Source organism: Pleurodeles waltl, chromosome 10 (genome assembly GCF_031143425.1).
Source record: "Pleurodeles waltl isolate 20211129_DDA chromosome 10, aPleWal1.hap1.20221129, whole genome shotgun sequence".
Lineage (NCBI taxonomy): Eukaryota > Metazoa > Chordata > Amphibia > Caudata > Salamandridae > Pleurodeles > Pleurodeles waltl.
Genome location: NC_090449.1, coordinates 1,056,753,655 through 1,056,776,829, shown reverse-complemented (window position 1 = coordinate 1,056,776,829; position 23,175 = coordinate 1,056,753,655). Strand labels below are relative to the sequence as shown.

The window sequence follows — 23,175 nt, the reverse complement described above, 5'->3', positions numbered from 1 at the left end:
TCTCCCGATAAAAATGATACCTCACTTGCGTGGGTAGGCCTAGTGCCCGCGACAGGAAACGCCCCAAAGCGCAACGTGGACACCACCAAAATTTTGGAAGAAAACAGAGGTGTTTTTTGCGAAGTGACTACCTGTAGATTTTGGCCTCTAGCTCAGCCGGCACCTAGGGAAACCTACCAAACCTGTACATTTCTGAAAACTAGAGACCTAGGGGAATCCAAGGAGGGGTGACTGGCGGGGCTCGGACCAGGTTCGGTTACCCAGAATCCTTTGCAAAGCTCAAAATTTGGCTAAAAAAACACATGTTCCTCACATTTCTGTGGCAGAAAGTTCTAGAATCTGAGAGGAGCCACAAATTTCCTTCCACCCAGCGTTCCCCCACGTCTCCCGATAAAAATGATACCTCACTTGTGTGGGTAGGCCTAGCGCCCGCGACAGGAAACGCCCCAAAGCGCAACGTGGACACATCACAGAAAACAGACCTGTTTTTAGCAAAGTGCCTATTTGTAGATTTTGGCCTCTAGCTCAGCCGCCACCTAGGGAAACCTACCAAACCTGTGCATTTCTGAAAACTAGAGACCTAGGGGAATACAAGGAGGGGTGACTGGCGGGGCTCGGACCAGGTTCTGTTACCCAGAATCCTTTGTAAAGCTCAAAAATTGGCTAAAAAAAACACATGTTCCTCACATTTCTGTGGCAGAAAGTGGTGGAATCTGGGAGGAGCCACAAATTTCCTTGCACCCAGCGTTCCCCCAAGTCTCCCGATAAAAATGATACCTCACTTGCGTGGGTAGGCCTAGCGCCCGCGACAGGAAACGCCCCAAAGCGCAACGTGGACACCACCAAAATTTTGGAAGAAAACAGAGGTGTTTTTTGCGAAGTGACTACCTGTAGATTTTGGCCTCTAGCTCAGCCGGCAACTAGGGAAACCTACCAAACCTGTACATTTCTGAAAACTAGAGACCTAGGGGAATCCAAGGAGGGGTGACTGGCGGGGCTCGGACCAGGTTCTGTTACCCAGAATCCTTTGCAAAGCTCAAAATTTGGCTAAAAAAACACATGTTCCTCACATTTCTGTGGCAGAAAGTTCTGGAATCTGAGAGGAGCCACAAATTTCCTTCCACCCAGCGTTCCCCCACGTCTCCCGATAAAAATGATACCTCACTTGTGTGGGTAGGCCTAGCGCCCGCGACAGGAAACGCCCCAAAGCGCAACGTGGACACATCACAGAAAATAGACCTGTTTTTAGCAAAGTGCCTACCTGTAGATTTTGGCCTCTAGCTCAGCCGCCACCTAGGGAAACCTACCAAACCTGTGCATTTCTGAAAACAAGAGACCTAGGGGAATCCAAGATGGGGTGATTTGTGTGGCTCGGACCAGGTTCTGTTACCCAGAATCCTTTGCAAAGCTCAAAATTTGGCTAAAAAAACACATGTTCCTCACATTTCTGTGGCAGAAAGTTCTGGAATCTGAGAGGGGCCACAAATTTCCTTCCACCCAGCGTTCCCCCACGTCTCCCGATAAAAATGATACCTCACTTGTGTGGGTAGGCCTAGCGCCCGCGACAGGAAACGCCCCAAAGCGCAGCGTGGACACATCACATTTTTTCATTGAAAACAGTGCCTACCTGTAGTTTTTTGGTTGTAGCTCAGCCAGCACCTAGGGAAACCTACCAAACCTGTGCATTTCTGAAAACTAGAGACCTAGGGGAATCCAAGATGGGGTGACTTGAGGGGCTCTGACCAGGTTCTGTTACCCAGAATCCTTTCCAAACCTCAAATTTTGGCTAAAAAAACGCATTTTTCACACATTTCGGTGACAGAAAGTTCTGGAATCTGAGTGGAGCCACAAATTTCCTTCCACCCAGCGTTCCCCCAAGTCTCCCGATAAAAATGATACCTCACTTGTGTGCGTGGGCCAGGTGCCTCCAACAGAATAAGGCCCAAAACTTGTAGAGATACAGGGGATAGTACTGCGAGTTTATAAGGACATATTCTTTTATACATCTTTAGACTGACTCTGCTTTGGGGACCCACATACGTGAGGTGTCATTTTATTTGGGAGACTGAGGGGAACACTGGGGAGTAGGAATTTTGTGCTGGAGTGGTGATCGTACGAAGAAAAGTCAGGAAAATATGCTTTTTTTAAGCACATTTTGAGGTTTACAGAGGAGTCTGGGTAAGAAAATGTTGGGGGATCCACGCAAGCCACTCCTCCCTGGACTCCTTGGGGTGTCTAGTTTTAAAAAATGTCTGGGTTTGGTAGGTTTCCCTAGATGAAGGCCGCACACAGGACCAAAAACATAGGTGCCCTCTCCCCCCCCAAACACAGGTAGTTTTGTAATATATCGTTTTGATGTGCCCACATACGTCCGTGATGTGCCAAACACTAAAATTTTGAAAAGAAACACACTTAGGTTATGTGAAAAAGACCCCTCACCCACCAACCAAGTTGGTGGCATGCTTCATCATCGGGGTCCCACCTGAGGCACCTAGCGTGTCATAGGTGTGCTGCGACGCCTGATTACAGCGGAGCAGGTTTGGTCATTTTTACCACACATACTGGTTGGATTTGGCACGAGGGTGAGTGATGGTTCAGTGGATCAAATTTTACTAACAAGAGCTTTCACAAAAATGAAAAGCACTGTTAGTAACTGAAAGGCAAAAAACTGAACCAATGACTCACAGCTCGTGAGCTGTAAAGCCGCGACAAGGCACCAACCGCTTTACAGTCCATTCACACAACTTTCATACATGACACACACAAGGCCATTCACACCGCCAGCCACGGGCCCAGCACATTACAACACTCACATCGACAGACAGCGCCACTCAAGGGCCCATCACTTACATACGCCCACATGCCTGATACAACAATCACACCAGCTGATGGGAGTGTGTGGACTGGTGTTTGGCTGGCAGTGTGTTGCAGTAGCCAACATCAAGTCAATATGTACAGTCTCAGCCAAGCCCCACTCCACACACAATGGCATAATTTTTTTTTTTTTTTTAAACAGAGGAACCCCTAACTAAGTAGAAAGAATTACAAAACAACAAACACAAAAGCTCTAACTAAGAACATGACAGAAATGCTAACCATGAAACTAAACACATGAAAATACAAAACAGACATGAGTTTACACTCATGGTTGTTCCCAGAAATTCTTCTGGGTGTGGTAATTCTTAAAACAAGCACCGACACACAGCCCAGGCTTTGAAGGACAATCTGGGCAGTACATTCGAGACTCCCTCCGGATACCTCTTCGAAAACACACTCTACATTTCTTAGCTGGAAAGTCTTTTTTGGGTGTGGGAGGAATGTGCTCAGCAAAGTGGCGATCTTTCAATCTAGCCACATCCTCCACCACTGCTTCTCTAGGAACTCTGGCCTGTTCCACCACAATAAGGCTCTCTATCACTGACTCCTGAAATTTCACAAATGTCATCTTTGAGTCTGGAGACCTATCCCTAAACACAATAAAAGCATTGAAGGTTGCTAAGTGGAAGAGGTGAAGTGCTAACTTCTTATACCAAACATAAGACTTACGAATAGCAGTATAAGGTTCCAATCTCTGGTCAACTCTATCTACACCTCCCATGTGCTTATTATAATCTAAAATGCACACAGGTTTGCGCACTTCAGCAACCTGGCCCCAAACAGTCACAGGGGAAGTACTCTCATCATGGATGGTACTTAGCATGTAGACATCCCTCTTGTCTGAAAATTTCAAAGCTAGCAGCTCCTCGTTCCGCAAGGCACAGCACTGTCCCCTCTCAAGTTTTTTACAGACAAGCTCCCTTGGATAGCCTTTCCGGTTAGAACGGATTGTGCCACAAGCAACTGTGTCCACTCTAAACAATTCCTTGAACAACTGCACACCAGTGTAGAAGTTATCTACATACAAATGGTGACCTTTGTTGAACAGTCGTCTACCAAGATCCCACACTATTTTCTCAGTAACTCCAAAAGTGGGAGGACAACCAGGGGGGTCAATATTGGAATCCCTACCAGTGTACACACGGAAACTATACACATATCCTGTCCTACTTTCAGACAGCATATACAATTTAATTCCATATCGTGCCCTTTTGCTAGGAATGTACTGCCTAAAAACCAAACGACCCTTGAAGAGGACCAAAGACTCGTCCACACTTATCTCTTTGCCTGGAACATAGAACTCCGAAAACCGATCTACAAAACGATCAAGGACAGGCCTAATCTTAAAAAGACGGTCAGAATCTGGGTGATCTCGTGGCAAGGCTAATGCATTGTCAACAAAATGCAGCATCCTAAGAAGAAGCAAATACCGATTACGACTCATGGTAGCTGGAAATATAGCTGTTGCCATCAAGGGACTAGTAGACCAATAAGAAGCCAGTGACGGCTTCCTTATCAACCCCATCAAAAAAGTCAAACCCAAAAACTGTTTTATCTCCTCCAAATTTGTGGGAATCCACTGGGCAGCTCTAGAGTGTGGCCTAAGTCTAGCAGCGTTGTCCCTCAAATGCTGCTCCGCATACAAATTAGTCTGCTCAACAATCTCTTCCAAAAACACATCATCCATGAATAACTCAAAGAAATTGATAGGCATAAAGTTCTCTGTATTGGCGTTACACCCCGGGAGACCAGTAAAGGCAGGCAACTCTGGCTGCTCCATGTTTGGGGCAACCCAGACATCAGGTCTTCTAACGGGAAACCTTTCAGCCCCAGGTTGCTGCACTATTGGCACATCAATGTCCTCCTCTAAAACAGAACCTTCATCTGCACTGAGTGTGGCTTCATCATCAGAAGATTCCCCTCCAACAGAAACATCACTGCCAGAATCTCTGACTTCCTCCTCTGCCTCAGATGCAGAGTCCGTCTCATAGTCATGATCAGACTGTGACTCAAAAAGCATACCAACCACCTGCTGAGCGGTCATCCTACGGCTAGCCATGATCTCTCCTGCTAAAATTAACTGGACAAATTCACCACCAACAACCAGCACTGTGTAAGACAAGTAACAAAGTGTAGCTTTGTTAGTAAGAGTTACAAACTCAAAAACTATACCGCTCACTTGCCTGAAAAAGCTTGATTCACCAGCAACTACACAGCAATTACCAATGATATCCCACTAAAAAGAAAGAAAGAAAGGCAAATTAGAAATAAGACAAAACAAATATCATTGTGCACAAACCTAAGGACAATTTCACACACAATCCTGCATTTAGTACACCCCCTACAAACATGTCATTCATGCATGGCAACAATACTCCTTTGGAGTAAATTGTTTTTACTTACCTAAAACATGCAACTGTGCAAACTGCAGGTCAACCACCGCCAAAACCGCAAGGAGCCACAGCAAATAAAGCAAAAGCTTTGAACTAGAACAAAAAGGAGGAAAACATTTATTATCACAAATGCAAAGACTTCTTCAGTTGACAAACACCCCACCATCAAACATTTTAGAAATTGGTGCCTAAGTGGATTCTGCCATAGGGGCAGATGGGCCTACTAAAAAAATAGGCCTGTCTGCCCCAAGGAAGCCAAAAAATACCTTTAGTACTGTGTCCCCATGGAGAGCGACCCTTGCCAAAGGGGACAGCCCTCAAACAAAAAAAAACAAAAAAAACACACACAACACTATCCCTGGTGCCTAAGTGGCTTCTGCCCCCTTGGGGGCAGGTGGGCCTAAGAAAATAGGCCCATCTGCCCCCAGGGGGTGTAGAAATGGCCAACAGGTCAATGCCCCCCTTGGGGGGGCGCCCCGTGACCAAGGGGACGCCCCCCCACAAAAATAAACAAATAAAAAAAAATCCCTGGCGTTCTAGTGGTTTCTGCCCCCCTTGGGGGCAGATCAGCCTAAAAATAATAGGCTGATCTGTCTCCAAGGGGTGCAGAAATGGCCTGGGTACATGTGCCCCCAAAGTGGGGGGCGACCCTTGCCCAAGCCCCCCCCATCCACTAACACACACACACACACACACTATCCCTGGTGTCTACGTGGCTTCTGCCCCCCTTGGGGGCAGGTGCGTCTAGAAAAATAGGCCCATCTGCCCCCAGGGGGGGCAGAAATGGCCAACAGGTCAATGCCCCCCTTGGGGGGGCGCCCCGTGCCCAAGGGGACGCCCCCCCACAAAAATAAACACATAAAAAAAAAACCCTGGCGTTCTAGTGGTTTCTGCCCCCCTTGGGGGCAGATCAGCCTAAAAATAATAGGCTGATCTGTCTCCAAGGGGTGCAGAAATGGCCTGGGTACATGTGCCCCCAAAGTGGGGGGCGACCCTTGCCCAAGCCCCCCCCCCATCCACTAACACACACACACACTATCCCTGGTGTCTACGTGGCTTCTGCCCCCCTTGGGGGCAGGTGGGTCTAGAAAAATAGGCCCATCTGCCCCCAGGGGGGGCAGAAATGGCCAACAGGTCAATGCCCCCCTTGGGAGGGTGCCCCGTGCCCAAGGGGATGCCCCCCCACAAAAATGAACACATAAAAAAAAATCCCTGGCGTTCTAGTGGTTTCTGCCCCCCTTGGGGGCAGATCAGCCTAAAAATAATAGGCTGATCTGTCTCCAAGGGGTGCAGAAATGGCCTGGGTACATGTGCCCCCAAAGTGGGGGGCGACCCTTGCCCAAGCCCCCCCCAATCCACTAACACACACACACACACACACTATCCCTGGTGTCTACGTGGCTTCTGCCCCCCTTGGGGGCAGGTGGGTCTAGAAAAATAGGCCCATCTGCCCCCAGGGTGGGCAGAAATGGCCAACAGGTCAATGCCCCCCTTGGGGGGGCGCCCCGTGCCCAAGGGGACGCCCCCCCACAAAAATAAACACATAAAAAAACATCCCTGGCGTTCTAGTGGTTTCTGCCCCCCTTGGGGGCAGATCAGCCTAAAAATAATAGGCTGATCTGCCCTCAAGGGGGGCAGAAATGGCCCTAAAAGACATGCCCCCCAAAGGGGAGCGACCCTTGCCCAAGGGGGCGCCCCCCCATTCACTACACACACAATCCCTGGTGCCTAAGTGGCTTCTGCCCCCCTTGGGGGCAGATGGACCTAAAAAAAATAGGCCGATCTGCCCCCAAGGGGGGCAGAAAAGGCCAACAGTTCTCTGCCCCCTTGGGGGGGGCGCCCCTTGCCCAAGGGGGCACCCCCCCCAACATAAATGCACAGAAAATATAAATCCCTGGTGATCCAGTGGTTTCTGCCCCCCTTGGGGGCAGATCCGCCTAAAAAGTAGGCCAATCTGCCCCCAAGGGGGGCAGAAATGGCCGTAACTAATTGCCCCCACAAGGGGAGCGACCCTTGCCCAAGGGGCCGCTCCCCGCAAACAAGAAAGGGTGAAGAACAACAACAACAAAAAATGGTGTCTAGTGGGCATTCCTGCTGCCCGATCGCAATGCGATCGGGCAGCAGGAATGCTCAAAGAGACACCGGGGGAAAGGAAAAGCCTTTCCTTTCCCCCGGTGCCTCTTTAGCTCAAACCCCCCACCCACCGGGAAGAGGAACTCACCTCTTCTCTCCACGCCGCACAGGAAGCAAATGGCTTCCTGTGCGGCGAAATCCCCATAATGAAGTCAGCGCGCGATCGCGCGCTGACGTCATTATGGGGGGGTGGGGGGGGTCGGGGGTGGAAGGGCTTCCCCTTCCATCCCTGACTTTGGGGGGTGGGGGGAAGCACACAGAGGGAGCGAGAGCGCTCCCTCTGGGCTGTGTGCCGAGGACGTAGTGGTTACGTCCTCGGCACAGCAGCACTGTGCCGCAGGACGTAACCACTACGTCCGCGGCACAGAAGGGGTTAAGAGGTGTCAGTTAGAGGCCATGGAGCGCAGCGTTACCACCACTCAGGTGTGAGTGTGCAATAGCTTGAACAGTGGTCCTGAAGTCCCTATTCACAATTCAAAAGTTTAACTTACTTTAGAAAAGAGAGCTGGTACCAGGTGGTCTTTGTTTTTTGACAGTGTGCTACTTGAGGGTGAGACTGGTATCCAGGGTGAATCCAAGTGACTTGGCATTCAGTGGAATTCGAGGTATGAAGCCGTCAAGGTTCATGTAATTGAGGCAACTTTGTACTGTATCCTGTTTGTCGTTCTTGGCAAGAAACTGGAATTCTGTCTTGGTTGGGTTGAGCTTCAAGCAGACACTGGACACCCAGGTCAGGATAATGTTCAAGAAGTGTTTGAGGCACTGGATATCTGAAGCAGAGGTAACTTTCAATTGGAGGTGTGTACCATCAGCATATTTGTGAATCTTGATGTTGTTATCTGTAGAGGCTGAAGATGACAGGAGACAGGGATGTTTTGGGACCTGGAGGTCCCATGGGAGCAAACTGGCGCCAGATGGAAAGGTGGGAGGAGAACCAGTGAAGGACACACATAGAATCATCAGATATTTTTGCATTTCATCTACTTTGATGATTCAAGTGCTTGCTGTGTGTTCACGTGTGCATTGCACACTCATATAGGTGGCATGTTTCATGATGATATGAAAAACAGATACACTCAAGTATTTATTGACTTTTTAACCTTTAAGCACAGTTCACGTCTGAAATAAATTGTTTCCATGGTGAATCCAAGTGACTTGGCATTCAGTGGAATTCGAGGTATGAAGCCGTCAAGGTTCATGTAATTGAGGCAACTTTGTACTGTATCCTGTTTGTCGTTCTTGGCAAGAAACTGGAATTCCGTCTTGGTTGGGTTGAGCTTCAAGCAGACACTGGACACCCAGGTCAGGATAATGTTCAAGAAGTGTTTGAGGCATTGGATATCTGAAGCAGAGGTAACTTTCAATTGGAGGTGTGTACCATCAGCATATTTGTGAATCTTGATGTTGTTATCTGTAGAGGCTGAAGATGACAGGAGACAGGATGGCACCATTGGGGACTTGGCAGGTGATAGGGATGTTTTGGGACCTGGAGGTCCCATGGGAGCAAACTGGCGGCAGATGGAAAGGTGGGAGGAGAACCAGTGAAGGACACACATAGAATCATCAGACATTTTTGCATTTCATCTACTTTGATGATTCAAGTGCTTACTGTGTGTTGACGTGTGCATTGCACACTCATATAGGTGGCATGTTTCATGATGATAAGAAAAACAGATACACTCAAGTATTTATTGACTTTTTAACCTTTAAGCACAGTTCACGTCTGAAATAAATTGTTTCCATATTGAAGTTTTATACAACAGATTGTTGCAAAATGAAGATGACTTGCTCACTGCGGGGCAAGCAAAAGAAACTAATGGAAATAAATGAAATCAGTTTGGAAGGCAGTTCAGGCAGCCAGAATAGGTACTCCCCAACAGCCTCGACTGCCGCAAATCACAAGGGGAGGGGCGGGGGAATGCGGACACAAAGGGAACAAAATAAAAGCAAAAAATAAATTAAACTTACCTTCGCGGACGCCGCAGCCTCGTTCATCACTCCTATTTCATCGATGTGGTGTCCCAGCATTCACTGGGACACCAGCACAGGCTCCCCAGCAATCCTGGCGCTGCTTTCATGCTAAACTTACCATGAAAACAGCACCAGGATTGGTCTGAGCGGCTTGGACTGCAACTCAGACAGTCCTGGGATCTGTGCAGTTTCTCGAGCCAGCTGTTAAACACAGCTAGGCCGGAGAAACCTAAGTGCGCATGTGTGTTTGGCCGGCCTGAGACGGACGGCCAAACACACGTGTGCACTTAGGTGCGCACTCTCTTCTTTCCCCTCCCACCTCCCATGGCCAAGCCCCACCCCTCCCTGCACTGTTGGCTGAACTAGCAGCAGAAAAATAAAACAAAAGTCAGCTTTCGTTTTATTTTCCTGCTGCTGGTTCAGACAGGGTGTGACACTCTTTCGCCATAACAAAGGAGATGCCCCTGCTCCCCAATATTACTTAATACCAGTAGTTAAGGAAACTGAAATAAAGATTTGCAGGAGCAGACGTGCCAATAATGGGCCAGGAGGACCAACCACATCAATGCCAGGTTTTAGTAAGAATTACTGTACAAATTTGAGATGTATAAGTCTGTCTCGTGGCTATCCTGAAAACGTGGAATCTCTTTGTCTCTCGTGGCCCAATTCTAGACGCAGTAGATGGGTGCATCTCTTGTGTAAGGTAGGTAAGTGGGTTGAGCTCTTGCTGTAGCGGTTTTATGTAACCTACAGGTCACCAGTTTAAACCAGTAAGACAGGCTCATTCTTTCATTCTTGTGGGGAGTGACAAAATGAACAGTGCTTTGTTGGTTGATAATGCCTCATATTCCACCAAGATGTTGTATGTTCTAACTTGGTGAATGGAATAAATGTGTGAATGTGTGTGACCAAGGAAAATAATACACATTCACAACCACACACACACACACTTGTACACACCTACACAACCAGACAAACACGTGCACACACACCAACAATCATGCACACACACTCGCACGCACATACACACACACAACCATACCCACACATACACACTCGTAAACACACACACAACCACAGACACCCACAACCATGCACACATACGCATGCACAAGCTCGCACACATACGCATGCACAAGCTCACACACATGCACAACCACACACACATGCACAACCACACTCTCACACACACACATGTAAAACACACTTGCACAACCACACACACACAACAGCACACACTCGCACACACACACACATCCACAACCACACACACACTCGTACACACACAACCATACACACACAAGTACACACAACCACGCACACACACAACCACGCACACACAACCATACACTCTCACACACACATAAACACACACTGACGCGAAAAAATAAGGAAACACACTGCACTTGCAACATCTAATCTACCTGCTGGTAGGAAAACTCAGTTGAATAACAGCTACTGCTAAGACCTATGTGAAACCTGCATGGTATGCACTGGAATATAGCAGGGTCAGCTCGGTCTTTCAACCTTCCAATGTCCACCGATCTAGTGCGGTTGAGTTGTACAATACGTAGCGTAGTTTGATTATAGATTAAGAACCGACAATAGTGTGGTAGCAAATACTATTTAAAATGCACCCAGCCCTTCAGTCTCACTGGTAACTCCTCAAAGAGTGGGGTGATGCCGCCCTTGTAAGAAACGCTTCAAACCATCCACGCATTCAACATGTTGTCATTTATATTGTCGAGATTTCGCTCATTCTCAGGCTCGGCGGTGCTGTGAATGAGTTTTCGAGGCACTTTAGAAACGGAGTTTTTGATTTTCCAATTAGCCCCGTATTGATTTCCTATGTAGCTTGATCCCGGCTGGTGGTTAAGATGTTAACATATGTGCATGTTTGGGGCCTCACATGTACGAATCAGACAGCAAGAGTGGTTTAGATTCTTATTTTATGCTCATTTCCTTCCTTCACTATAACTTCAGCAAACCGTGTGTTTGAAGCTTAAATATAAGGAGTGAAAAATAATTGAACTTAATAGTGGCACTGAAAGTAAAGCCATAATTATGGCACGAGCAAAGCTAGGAGTTATCTCACAGATTGTATACTCTCTTTATTGTGCTTTCTCGCAGTGTTGTTACAAGTGGGGCATAAACACCACTATACTAAACTGCACCCCCCCCCCCCCCGGGGGTCCATTCCTGAAGTATTTACCCCCAAAGTAAAACATACGCAGCATCTGTGGGCACGTTTTCACTGGGACACATGGAGGGGTGGGGCAGCCTGAAGGAGAATCAGGTGACATGATGACGGCTGGTGGGGCTGGGGAAGAGTCAGTCTCTGGTATGGGACCGATGCTGCACCAGCCCTATTGGTGAAGAGATTTTGGGCCAATAAACATCTGGAACTTCCCTCTCTTGATACTTGCACAATTATCACTATTGCCTCATGTAATTTAACGTTTGTTTTTGTAACAGGCTCACTTGTAATTCTTCTCCTCTTGTATCTTTACTTTGCCTATTGTGAAGCGCTCTGACACCTTCGGGTAAAGTCCGCGCTATATAAAAATGCATTAAATAAATAAATAAAAATAAATAAAACAGGCTCCACGAGATAGACCACAATACATCAATTTACAAGCACATGCACCAACAAAAGGATGGACATGTTCCTAAACCCAACATCGAGTACTTCACATGCTAGGGTGGGTGCAAAAGGTCTCCCCTGAACTGGGAGCATCGCCATTAGGAGTGGCTCCGTCGGTGAGATGGGGGCCCCATCGTCACCTTCAGGGGGAGGTGGGGCGGAGGGAGAACGGCGCCCAAGAAAGCAGACTTCCGCCGGATGTAGGTGTATCAATGCAGGCGGAACCAGAGGCAGCTGGGGACGGACCTAGTGATTGGTTTAAAAGTGTGAGCCAAGGGTCAGGTGACCTCTTAGTCAGCTGTGACCCCAGAAGCATCCTGCCCGTGATTCGCCCAGGATCGGACTGCGTCAAAAATAGGACGGGGCACCAAAATACAAGGGCCCCAATTAGCGAATCAGATAGATTTAAAGGCGGCCCACATTTGCAAACCAGGCCGTTTTTGAGCTTGTAAATCCGCGCTGTATGGGTATCTTGGAAGATGTGGGAGACTGCATGTGTTTGTGGCAAGCACGTAATATCAGGAAGCTCACCTGGCCATAAACTAGCCCCCCAAAGTACTAAGCACCGGCCAACACACTGATCTGTCAGACCAGCCCACCAGGCACTGGCTGGTTTCCCGATAGGCCAGTTCGACCCTGGAGACCTAGAGATTTTGCTTTTCCTACCACCCAGCCCTTAGCTAAGAGATGTGGGCAATGCTATGATGTCGCTGTTGCTTTAATTGCGATAGGGTCTTTGATTGATGGAGATGATCTTTCGCCAGGGTATGAAGTTATGGCCAGGAAGCCAAGACACATCTTCCAGATGGGTGTGAGAAGGTCCCAGTAGGGATGCCTCAAGCGGGATCTCACATCTGCATCTGACCCTGTCTTGCTGTTTGAGCTTTTCCTACATTTTGCCATGAACCCTTGGTTTGTTCGGGGGGTGGGGGGGGTGAGATTCTGGAGGGGGGGGGCTGATCTTCAAAGAGGCAGGGTACAGCATATAGGCTTATTAAACATTTTACAATTTACCTTTAATGGCGATCCTGGTTAGGAGCGGCAATGTCTAGTTCAGTTTGTAACTATGTCAGGATCTCAAGATTGTTTTGTGATATACAATTGTGATAATTGTTATTTTTTTAAATGATTTATTGGATGTATAAGAAATTGCGTAAAAGTAATTTCCCAAAGCAGCATCCATGGTCTCTGGTCACTTCCTTTTGTTATCCTGGCATTGGGGCCCTCCCGCTTGACAGATAACACCTTCTTATAGAACAGGGGTATCCAACCTTTTCTGTGAGAGCTACTGCTGATCATTGAAAACCATTGTGAGCTACTGAAAGCCAAGGCATTCATGCAGTGTTACTAGATATTCCACGCCCAGCCCACTGACTAAGTCTAATCTCCATACAGCCAGAAACTATGGTTTGAACAAAATACTTTTTGACTAGGGGCGCTGTGACAGGGCTGATATGTGTGCCAGTGAGAGTGTGGTCTTGTGTGCGTATGAATGGACTATATGTTAAAAGGTGAAAGAGAGCCTGTGTCATATGTGCTTGTGGCACAGGACATACCTTTCCCCATATGTGGAACCATTATATGTATAACAGAAATATACAGCCATTTTTTAATGGGAGAATTTTAAAGGGCATAATAATGTTCTGCAAAAATATTTATAATATGAATATTTTTCCACACCTTAAACATTTCAAAGTATCACATTTACAAACATCAGGTATCTAGCACCCAGTGGCCTGTAAACAGGGTGCCACATTTATAAAAAAGAAAAATACAACCATTTATTTAAATGGGAGGAATTTAGAGTGAAGAAACATGCTTATAGTAGGACATAATTGGCTCAATATTTCATCTAAATATTTTTCTTCACTTTAAATTTCTTTGATTTAAATAAAATGACTGTACTTTCAGCTATAAATATAGCACAGTATCCACTGGCCACAGGGAGCAAGAGGCCTGCTGTTTGTAAATGTGACACTTTGAAATTGGACAAAATAAAAATGAAAAGTTAACTTAATCATTAATTTAACACTTCATTTTAATTTTTCAGAAACACCGTTTTGTTCTTACACTAGAAGACAAGGGCTTTTAGTTAAGATTTAAATGCCTCTGTGCTTCAGTTCTTCACCTCTGTGCCCTCAGTTCATACATCTGACTCCATCACTGCTCATGTCAAGCCCTGCTATCTGCAGCCTGAAGATAAAATTGTAAAATAAACATAGCCTTCCCTTAACTTTAAAAGGGAGATGTGACCCTGTGCTTATTTAAAAATGAACTAAAGGGTATGGCTACTCTGAAGGTGTTCTTGAGCTACCAGTATCTCATGATTGACTGGTTGGAGACATCTGTTATAGAAGACACATTTCACACTGTCATCTAATAGCAGACAAGTGAGCTTGATTGCTTTGGGATTTGCATTTTTTAATGTCCAGAACTGTTGTAAGTCCATATATTTGTTTGGTTGGTTGGTTGGTTTGTTGAGTGTTTCCTTTTTTAGCCTCAGTTTTTTTGTCTGTATTTCCATATGGAACCTTCCTGTTAAGCTGGTGACACTTTGATCCAACCAGCTGCAAACATTTGTGGGCCCCAAGCTGCAACTCTGGCATGAGTCATACTGTGCAGTCAGAGTTTTTTTCTCAGCGACAGACACTCACCTCTGGTAGATAGCATCACAGCCTCATTTCATAAAGCAAGGGGCAGGGAGGTGAGGGGGGGGGGGGACAAGGGTTCACAAGCACTGAGAGTAATGGAGTTGCAAGGGTCCTGGGTGAAATGCTGGCTGATGAGATGCAGCGTGTGGGACACTGTGCCCTATGTAAGTTACACCATAGAACGTACATACCGCCCTTTACATACCATTTCCCCCCCATTTTTTCAATCATCAAATCGTTGAAGCTGTCTTAATTAATTCTCTAGGGCTAATGACCATCACCCTTTGTTTTGCCCGGGCTCACTTGAAATCAATTCGAATTCTTATTATCGTATCTCCATAATTGTGAGGTATTACCATGGCACAAAGCCGCTCCTCAAATTATGTGGCATGAGCCTAGAAGGTGGGGAAAGGGCATTCAATGTGCGAGGTAGACATTGTTGGGAGGGATATAATTCTATTCAACAGTTTCACCCATTGCAGGTGGAATGTTTAATTAAAAGTGTCAGAAACTGTAAAGAATCTTAGGAATGTTGTGGCAGAGGGCCTATATCACACATTATATGCCCTCTGCCAGTCCACTGTCTTCAGGGGAGCGCTCCATTCCATGTTTTACTTCAGTGTTTTTGACCTCTACCAAGGGCACTCGTGTCTGGCATTTAACTGTTCTGCATGCGTCAGGATTGACTTCAAGGGTGTATTTTTGAGGGATTGAGAGCAACAGTAGTTGAAGTCCAGAAGCATGTGAGTGATAATGGTGTTGGCTCCGGCGCCGCCCCCCCCCCCCCCCCCACACCTACAACCTACTGTCCTATGGAGTTCCAGCTGTGCAGCGTCACTGAACTCCGGAAGGTTTGCAAAGGAGGCAAGAAAGCACTGTTAATGCCCTCATTGTAATGCTTCTAATTGGCTGGGGACAGTGTCCGCGTTCTGTAGTGCAGGGTTATCCAACAGCCAGATCTGCACAATATATATTTGATGGTTACGATGTACATTATTTCATTTAGATTAATTGCATAGAGATGTCTTTTCTGGGAATATTTCAGCGTTTTGTGGTGCAGAGTTGTCCAACACACGGATCAGCGCAGGGTGTATCTGATGATTGCAATGTAAACTGTTTCGTTCAGATTATCTGCATTTAATTGTATTTAAAATATCCTAAAATCTGGCATGGGTTAGGCTCTCGTGGACCAAGGGTGGCAATTCCTCCTGCACCCGGCGCTAAAACTAAACATGTGACAAGTGACACATTTTCAAAATCCAGGAGATGTTACAAAACAGGGATATAAGGGGTCTGGATCACCACTGGCCGATTTCCTTGTCTCACCTGCGATCCCTTCCCATAAGCAGCAGCACGTGAAGCCACTGACAGCTCGTGAACCACAGCGGGAGCTATTCCTGGAAGCGCGAGCGCGGAAGTGAACCCGCCGAAGCTCCGCCAATCAATTACCGCGGATCCGAGGCCGAGGGTGCCGCGAGCAGGCGCGCGCGCCCGCTCCTGCCTAGCCTGGGAGATGGGCATGTTTAGCCAACACACTTCATTAGGGAATCCGCCGTTATTGACATTTTTGCAAGTGGGCGTCCTCTTGGCTCCAGCGCTGCTGCCAACACTTCCCGCCGCAGTCTGCTGGGGATTTATTTTGTAGGTTTTTTTTATACAGCGCCGTGGGTGTCCTTACCGGCACTTCAGAGCGGTGCAGGGGGAAGTTAGAGTCTATCCTGGTGCAGGTGGGGGTGGGACCTCTTGTCCCAATTCTGCATGGAGTGTAGTGGACAGTCAGGCTGAGTACTTCAGGTTTCAGGCACTCCATAGCTGCCAAGTTTCCCAGGTCCACGCCTGGTGTGCTGCTCCAGTCCTGGTTTTTCCCTTTGAATTCTGGGACTTGTAGTCCTGTTTTATAATAGACTAAATAAAACTACAGGTCCCAGAATTCAAAGAAAAAACCTGGACTGGAGCAGCGCATCGCGCATGGACCTGGGAAACTTGGCCGGACCGGCAGCCCCTCAAGCGCCTGTTCTCAGGTTCTGTTCTCAGGCTTGGGTTCAGCTGCACCTCCTGAGATACGCTTCTTGATTCAGCCTCTTGGAGAGACATTGTGTGATCAGGTGTACAGATGTTGAGAGTAGTCTCCTCCTTGATTTAGTGGCACACCCTTTCCACAGGCCTCTCTGGGACAAATCGAGGGTTTAAAACACATGTACAAGTGACTTTTGCAAGGCACTTAGGTCCAGATTTATGGGGATTTAATGCGGGACAGTGCAGCAAGTCGCCTTGCATCGCTGCCCTGCGCCAAAGTGAAAGGACAGGAATGCGCTGTATCTATGGAATATTGTGCGTTCCTGTCCTATACCTGGTGGCATTTCAGCAGCCTATCACTGGTGGTGTTTCGGCAGGCTAGCGCCAACTCAGCCACCCTTGCATGATACAAGGCTGCCTGTGTTGTTGGCAGAATTGTTTTTTGTTCAGGAAGGGACACCATCCTGCACAAAAACAATTCTGTTGGCCTTTTTCCTCTTTCTATGTGTGCTACAGAATGCAGTACACATATAAAGAGTTAAAAACATTGAAAAATAAAGCTTTTTCTCCTTGTTACACCTCCCCTGGTGAGGCGTATGGGTTTGACACATCCCTAGGTTTACATGGGCTTGTAAATCTGAGGATGCTTCAAGATCCATGGGTGTTGCGTGGGAACACCCACCACAATGCCCACAGAGGCCTCCCTTGCACAGAGTAAGGCAACACAGAGCTGCCTGGCCTTACTTCATGTCTATGAGGCCATTGAAAGCCAAGCAAAAGTGACACAACCGGGGCGCAAGCCTCTCATAAATATGCCGCTTATTTTTCTAATTTTGTACAACTACAAAGGTTTACAAGTATACATTGTCGATTGTTGCTATAGTTTTATGTACTGCCGATGTTACTGGTGTCATCAGAAAGCCTAGACAATGGGGGGGTCCTGTGATTCCTGAGATCCAAGTCTTGCAAACACCTTGAAAAGGCAGAGCCCCGAAAGCTGGGATGCATGGGGAAAGACTTACCAACAGGGGAAGGTATATTGTGTAAACATGAAATGGGTGAAACCAAAAAATGCAAGCACCATCTGCTGGGGTTTGTGTAAAACCTCATGGGTTCAAATCCTGGCGGGCACACTGCGTAATAGCATCTAAAGTTCAGTTTGGGAAGTGTCCTATACATGTGGCAGAAAGCCCTGTGCCACTCAAACGTTCACATTAGTGTTTTAGAAAGCACTACATGGGAAATTATAACTGAGTTTCATGAACTCGGGTATTTGCCTTATGTTGATCAGGTGAACAATTTTCAGGACACTTGCAGTGGGCGGAGGTGTGGGGTCATGGGGGCTGTTAAGCAGTAACACACAGAGGCCTGTGGCTGAAAATGTCTCAAATCACTGGCACCGCCATTAAAGAGCATCTACAGCATCCGATCTGTGCATAAACTGCTGGCGACCTCATTGGTTCAAACAGTGACCTAGGCAACTCAGTGGTTCATCATTGCGAGGCTGATACATTGCAAAACATGATTTTGAGTACCAGTAACTAAAGCCTGCTACTGAAGTACTAAAACATAGCTCTGTTACAGACATGGCATAGGTGGCATAGAGGCAGACGCAGAGTGTAATATATTCATTATTACTGCTGCTGAGTGTGGGGATAGCCAGGCCTCAAGAGAGAGGAAGTCTTTAGTGGGTCATAATCAGGGCCACTGGAAAGATGTGATTGTGCGGCTGCTGTGATTTTCTCATAATTGTGGATTCATCCCATTTGCTACCCACTCCATTATCTTCTGCATAATTTGCAGATTTTCACAAAATAAAAATTGTTTCTAGCTCTTATGGTTCAAATGTTGGAAAAAACACAGCGACGCGTGTTGCTGCGCAGTGGAAGGTCCTCTGCGAAGGTTGGCTGGCCACCTCTCTGTAGCTCATCGCTGTATTTAGTTGTTAAACTGGTACTAATGAAGTGCAACTAATGCCCAGACAGTGTTAAGTTTCAAAATGACAAAATAATGAACTAATATTATCACAAAACGTGCCCCATAATGCAGCGTAATTTGAATTTTTTTGCCTCATAATTTGCTTAACTCTGCCGCCTACTTGGGCCTCCCCTGCCCCATAATTCCAGTGGCCCTAGCCATAATGCATCTCCGCACACCCTTTGCATGTATGGTTCATGCCGACATTTTTCATGTACATTTGTTATAACCAAACTCATTGCACCCCAACCAGCATCAAAGGGTTACATTTCTGCAGTAATCCAACATCACGTTGAAGAGGCCTCTTGACAATTAGGATTGTTATTAGCACATGCAATTTCTGACATAGCAAACATTGTTTTTTTATAACAGTTTTGCTGTTGTTTGGTAAAAAAACTCACATATTTCCTTTGTAGTAATAAATGTGGGCATGTGTGCTCATTAGCACAGTTGCTCTGAATAACATATGTTATTGGGCCACATGTATTCCCAATGCTCTCCCATAAATCCCTACACTACTCAGTATCAAACTGTGGTGCTCTGAATACAAGTGCAATATAACATGTCACATTATTATGGAGTTGTACAGATATCTTTATATAGCCTAGGACAGGTGGAACAATACAGTGGGGGAGGTTAAATATTCTAGCAGCTTGTGTATTTAATGAAGATCAGGCTGCAAGGGGCGACTCAGGTGTAATTGCAGTTCATTCTTAAGTGCCACGAGATAGTGCCCTTGAGGTGGGCACTAGCAGTGGCAGATGGATATTGTCAGATTTTAATGAAGTTAATAACAAAACATCTGCACACTATGGGGCCATATTCTAAGGAGCCTGATATAGTATGTATGTCAGGTGGTATTTCTGCATTGAATACTCTGACCTACAAGTCTAGTAAACTTTTGGGTTATGCCAGTTTATTTTCCAGCAAAGTTTGGTGAGGGTCCCAAATGTCCCCCAGCCGAGGTTTGTGGAGTTTCCCAGCTTAATTTCACCTTTGCCCATGCAATGGTTTTTGTGCACTGAAAGTTCACTTTAAGTAACTGTGCTACAAGTTCCTTTTGGCTCAAATCAAACTTAGTCAAACTGGAGAATAGAAGCAGACTTTTCCCTCTGACGGTTTTCCTTTCACAGATGTTTTTTGCCACAGGTTTATGTCTTGCACAGTTTTTGTATCTGAGAACTACATTGTTGCAAAAGTCATATTTTCATGCACATGTGTCAAAGTCTAAACCTTTGCATCCATTGCAAAGTTATGTTTTCCACTGAACGTTGCAAAGCTTGAAATATAGCATGCAACATCGCACAGCCCTTGTTACATCCTACTATATTTCATAATAATAAATTGTGGAAGATGACTGTAGTGTCACTGCTACATGGGGGGAGGCTCAGCATAAAATGTATTATTTCCCAGAATTCCAGAGGTGCTCGTTGGTCCCTTGCTTAAGGTCTCAGTGGTTGAAAGCTCCTTCCTAAATAACTGACACATCTCTTTCACATGGTTTTCCACTCTCTTCATCATATAAACTATAAACACAAAGTCCAAATATTTGGATAAGGTTGAAGGGGTATGGAAGATAAAGGCTTTGGTTGGTTATGATAGGGGGTACATGATGCAGTGAATATATCATGACGTGGTCAAGAAGCATCCGCTGCGCACCACGACTGGTACCGTAAGGTTGGTCCACTGCCCGACTCCATGCCATTGATGGCGTTGGGTGCTCCACATAGCGCATGGAAGCAGCTCCTACCTTCATCTGCTGTAGTGGAAGGCTACAGGGTTCAACCCACATATAAACATATAATCCCACTGGGTGTAGATTTTCCTTATTAACGTAAACGAGGTGATATTTTTGTAGACAACCTTTAGGACACAATGTTTACGTCAAACAATATTCTGACTCTAACCTGATTCCACACCTATGTACACCCTCACAGTAGCCTTCATGGCTTGGCTACCACCATTTGACATGTAATGGTTAAGTGAGTGGGTCCTTGCACCCTAAGAATTTTGCTTGAGGCGGGCTCATGCAAAAGAAATCTGGCACTGGGGTGTCTTTTCTAAGCCCTGCTATAGCCACACTCACTTGACCCAAGCTCCTTAGCTCATGCCACAATTTCTATGAAACTAATCTTTTAATGTAAGCCAAAGCACTTTATCAGCAGAGTTTTAAACCATTCAGCAACTGTGTCAGCATCCAAAATCTGTGGGCCGACTGCTGAATCCACTGTGGAGATCGGTGTTTTCATTAATTTAGACCTGATGTTATCTGGCTTCACATTTAACTCTCAAGTCATGAATGGAAGGTTTCCATTGACCTATATAAGTTTTTTTTTACCAGATTGTTGTAAGCTTTTAATACTCAATTTTAAGCAGAAGGCGTTTATAGACCTTACAGGATAGTCCCGCCCCCACAACCTATGGCTTGGAGAGGAAGTTGTGATTGAGGCGCTGCAACTCATATTAAGCACTTTCTCCTTCCCTCCCTACTAAGCATCTCTAGCCCTCCCTCCTTACTAAGAACTTTCCTCTTGTAAGGTTGCACACAGTCAATACAATGCTGACGTCACTGCTTGGATTCCTAAACATAACTTTATTCTTTTCCATGTCTTACTTTATACAACGCTTCTCTTCCTGTGGTATCGTTGCTTCAGATAGTCAGCTTCTCCCCACTTCTCTCTCTGGGGGCTACTTTCAGTTCTTCATCACTGCTCTTGGGTCTCACATTTGAAGTCTTTTACTGGAGATTTTCCCTTCACTCAGTGGAGCTCACTTCTCCCTGTTTCTCTCTAAACAGTCACATGTCTTGATAGGCTGAAGAGTCCTATGAAGGAGAAAGGAAGGGTATCCTTCCTCTCACAAAACAGCATCTCCATCTTGTGATCAGACAGTGGGCTTTATGTAGGTCTTGGGAACTTTAACGCAAGCCCAATTGTGGCCATCCTGAATCCCCATAGGCGGTTGGATGTGCAGCCACTCTCCATTCCCTGCCTGCGGACCAATTGCTACTGCAATGTTCCTTCTCTTCGGAAGCCCCGCTTCTTTTCAAGTTTGTCCCTGCCTCCTTCCTTCCACATGCTCAGTTAATGGCAGTAATATCGTCTTACCAGGCACCTCTTTACACCCAGCACTTAATGGTCACAGTTCCTAGAGGCCTATGAATGGATGGATTTTTCTTTGATGACTGTTGAGTTATAAAGTGGAACCTTCCTAATTTAGTCATTTGTAAAAAAAAAAATGTTCTGGGCCAGTCTTAGATATCATGTCAGCACCATACAAAATACCATGAACAAAAGAGTGTTCAGCATTTTTATCTCACACACAAGATCTTGCCTAATTACAAATTATTTGATTCCTGTATTTTGCACAATTTCTGTTTTTATTTTTGCTCATGATGACTGCAAAATGTTTACCTGAGGACGACTTTCTTGTCCTAAAAATGTCTTGTGTGAACTGTGAAACTGGAGGTGTGAAGAAGTTGCATGTGCTCTACTAGAAACATTCAACCATGTGTTTTTAGAAACCATATGTACAACACATTGAGCTGGTATCCAGTATGCATCTTGTATGTGATCACATAACACTGTTCGTCATATATGTTCATTTGCCAAGGTGAATTGCCTAGTACGCAAAGCAAAATATCACAGTTTCACCCAGGCCTAAGTGTAGCACCCACGATGTGTTGCAAAGCACCATCAGCTGCAGCTGGGGCACTTTAATCTGGACAGAGAGAGGCACCGAGAGGACTGCCTTGCAGGATCGGGTCAAAGAGCAGAAGACTCCTAACTGGGTTCCAGTTTGTTTTATAGCACTATGAAAACATGAGATGCAGTGTTGAAGTCGATTCAAGTTTGCTGCCACGGTGGGATGTGGGTCTCCATGTTCTGAACTCACAGCCTTGTGTCTTGGGAGCTGACAGCTCACCAGTGTATTATCATATTCTGGAAGTAAAATATTTTCTCATTGATATAACACACAGCACAATCTGCATGCTTTAAAATGAATCAATGGATCTCAGTGTTTACACCCAGATGGATTAATTTCATACTATGCCCTTCAACTACATTGCAGAAGATCATCATTCAGCATTCATGATAATCAGGACATCATGAAAACCAGGGCAATTAGTTTCACTTCACAGACTTGCATGTCATATGCAAGGATATCAAAACTGTGATGTCTGTGTGTGTATTTGTAGCTGCCTTTTGAGGCAAGTGTATGGTCTTAATCACACAAATGTGCATAATAGCGCTCTGCCAGCAGTTTATTATGTCTTTAAGTCTTGGGGAGGACTTTGAGTTATGTCCCTGAGTGTGACAGTTCAATGCTGAGTAAGTTTAGTACTGGCTGGCAGGGAAGGACCACACATAGGCAGGCTTTCTAAAACAAATCTTCTAAACAGTTGATGGTTTGTAGGTTTTGTCCTCACCACATTTTTGGCTATTGGTTCCCAGTTTGGAGGTCGGCCCAGCCTATGAAGTGATTTCAGATTGGAAAAGAACAATTCAGGAAT

At 46.0% G+C, this 23,175-nt stretch overlaps 1 protein-coding gene across 1 annotated transcript in view; it reads left to right on the top strand.

Annotated features, from left to right (window-relative positions):
* KCNH8 (potassium voltage-gated channel subfamily H member 8) overlaps positions 1-23,175 on the top strand; it is a 915,601-nt gene that overhangs the window by 20,203 nt on the left and 872,223 nt on the right. The window lies entirely within an intron of this gene.